The sequence below is a fragment of the Aplysia californica genome, unplaced genomic scaffold, assembly GCF_000002075.1.
Source record: "Aplysia californica isolate F4 #8 unplaced genomic scaffold, AplCal3.0 scaffold00004, whole genome shotgun sequence".
In the NCBI taxonomy this organism is placed as follows: Eukaryota; Metazoa; Mollusca; class Gastropoda; order Aplysiida; family Aplysiidae; genus Aplysia; species Aplysia californica.
This window is the reverse complement of record NW_004797274.1, coordinates 1,749,179-1,752,022: the sequence shown is the minus strand read 5'-3', so window position 1 is coordinate 1,752,022 and position 2,844 is coordinate 1,749,179. Positions and strand designations below refer to the sequence as shown.

Sequence of the window (2,844 nt, the reverse complement as noted above, 5' to 3'; positions counted from 1 at the left end):
TGTGTGTGTGTGTGTGTGTGTGTATGTGAGTGATTCTTTCGTAAAAATCAAATAATACCTAACTAAATAAACAAAAAGGTAAACAGCAAAAAAATGATAACGACTCGAAGTTGTCTCTTATGAGAAGCTGTTGTATATGATGTACGAAAATGCTTCTATTGTAATTATCGACGTGAAACCAGTTAGAGTTGAATGTATGCTCTCTTTTTGTCGTTCATAGAAATAAGACGGTTAATCGCTATTTTTATAGCATAATCCTCTATTGACGACATTACTGTCGCCTGAATGTTATTTTGTAATAATCGTAAAGAATAATATTAACAGACATAACATATTGCAGTGACGTGTTTTCTCTCTGGTCTGTGAATATTTGTGACATAAAAGAATTTGTTCCAACATGCGACATAAATTCTTTTCAGTCGCCACAGACAGAGAAAGAACTTGTCATTATAGTAGTGTTTTAGCGCCAATAAAATGCCTAATGCCAGCTTGGACTATTTGCTGTCAAGTAAATTGAGATTGTTTCCGAGTACTATATATCTATCAGGTTTGCTAAGGTGATAATACCGATTTTGAAGCACGTAAAGCTTTCTGTTGAGCAGGAATTTGCGCTATACAATACTATTGATCATTGTTATCATTATAATTTGTAGGAGGGCCTCTTTTGCCAGTGGTGTTGACCAATGCAGCGGTACTGTGCGACATTTAAAAGTATTCCTAATGGCTGGGGAATTTGGAGGAAGGGGGGGGGGGTAGAGCATCCGGATAGTAGACACGGTTGGCTACTTAATCAAAGTCAAGCGAGGTAAAATCGAATTGAGGAAACAGTTATTTTTCAGCATGTCAACTTCAAATTTCTTACATGGAGATAAAGGATCGCGTAGCATCTCATATAAATATTTTAACCTATGATCTCGATCCAACTATGAAAATGACTCTGCAACATTGCAAATCTGCACTCCAGATAATCAGGTTTTTCAACCATTTAAATCAATGCTGAGCCAAAAACGACCCCTGTCAGATTCGTTAATCTCCTGAAACAGATGTCTATATTTCAAGGTAAATATTTGTTGTAGATTTTTTCTCGGAAAGATAAATGGGAGAACGATTGATACGACGGCTATCTTTCACCTTTGAATGATATTGATTCAGCATTTTGTATCGTATACGTGCGATTTACGTTTCAGCTTAGGGCATATCAGAACATAACTAAGCATGCATCTTGATGAAAAAAAGATTGTATATGCGTTACGTTCCGGTCGACACAGTTTGGTTTTGGAGGTGGGCCGCTTTGGACCTGTTTCTCTGGGTCAACTTGAGTTGAAAGGGATACAACAGCCATCAGAAAAACGAAGATGCTCGATAAAGCTCCCCCCACTCGGGAGTCGAACTCATATCTTCTGAGTGCAACGCCACAGCACCTAGCCTCTACACCACAGACGTCGGTATACCTCTTGAGCTACGAGGAAGTTCAACAGGTTCTTCAAATAAAAGACGAAGTAAAATTCTTTAGATTACAGGCGACGTCAGCGGGTATGAACGAACTAAAAACGTTAACTCAAATTACCAGCAACTTGAGATGGCCACTGTCTCTTTTATCCTATTAAGAAGCCAATGACTAGGGGGTGAATTCTCACCAGGGGGTAAGAACAGGCGTAATTACGAGACACCCAGCTGTGAGTTAGCGACAGTGTTATTTCATCTTCGATTTCCTTAAGTCAGTGTGGGACACTTTTTTACTAATCTGATCAACGCATTGGCGTTCCCCAGGCTCAAAGAGCAGATGACGTAGGATATATTGTTTATTTGTTTTCTTTCTGCATCCCAGGCAAAATACACAACAATTTAACAGGAAAAATAAATACGTTCAATACAATATAAGGGATAGGCCAAGCATCCTTTTTTCAAGAAAAGAATATCTTTGACCACATTGTACCTTTTTCACCCCCCGCCCCCCCCCCCAAAAAAAAAAAAACAATATTAAAAAAACCACCCCAAAAGCTTAAAAATAGCACAGCCAATAACTGGGCACTTTCTCCAGGAGCAAACAAAACGCACAACCCATTAACTCTTCTAACTTTAATGACCTCTATACTAGTTCTCAGTCGCACACAGGAGACCTGAGTCCAGTTCCAGAGTGGTGAGTATTTTAACCCAGTACCCCAGTCTTTCTGCCCGGATGTTGAATCCCTCTCAGCCCAGGTTGGCTTTGACAGGCAGGGTCGTGGCCCGCCTCCTGAATGAATTAAATTGTACCTATAGATTCGTAAAATACGTACATTAAAAACCTTAAATGGCCTCCATAATTTGTGGCAAGCAGGTGTATAACATGGTCTAAAGACTGAGCCCTCTGCTATGAAAGCAAAAGACACGAGTTCGTTTCAACATGCTTAAGTTTAGCTGTTACGTTTTTACACAGCCCAGGACTCTCAAAAGCGGGGTTGAAGTAGCCTCTCCTGGCTGACACAGATTGTATCGAAGGGAGCGAAAAAAACAATTGTAACAACATTTTAGTAGAAGTGAAACTTTTAGTATATGGATGGGCTATTTCTCCTTTGTACACGACCGATAATTATTTCATCTAAGTTTTCAGCATCCCAAACATCCCTATAATTCCACTCCCGTTTGACTTATTTACATAAAATAGACACCACACTGAGTGGAAATGAATGATACGAGCAATGAACCTACAATTTGAATATAAATAGATAACACAGATTGACGCTGGTTTGCAACCATAAACAACGGGCGTTGCTGTGATTCAGCGGAAATAGAGCACCGTTATAAGAGTTAAAAATGAAGTAAAAATAGGAAAAAATCCCAAGAAGGGGTTAAAAATACATA

The 2,844-nt window shown here is 39.2% G+C and overlaps 1 protein-coding gene across 2 annotated transcripts in view; it reads right to left on the bottom strand.

Moving 5' to 3' along the window:
- LOC118477111 (tyramine receptor Ser-2-like) overlaps window positions 1-2,844 on the bottom strand; it is a 43,902-nt gene that overhangs the window by 38,927 nt on the left and 2,131 nt on the right. The gene's annotated exons all lie outside the window — the stretch shown is intronic.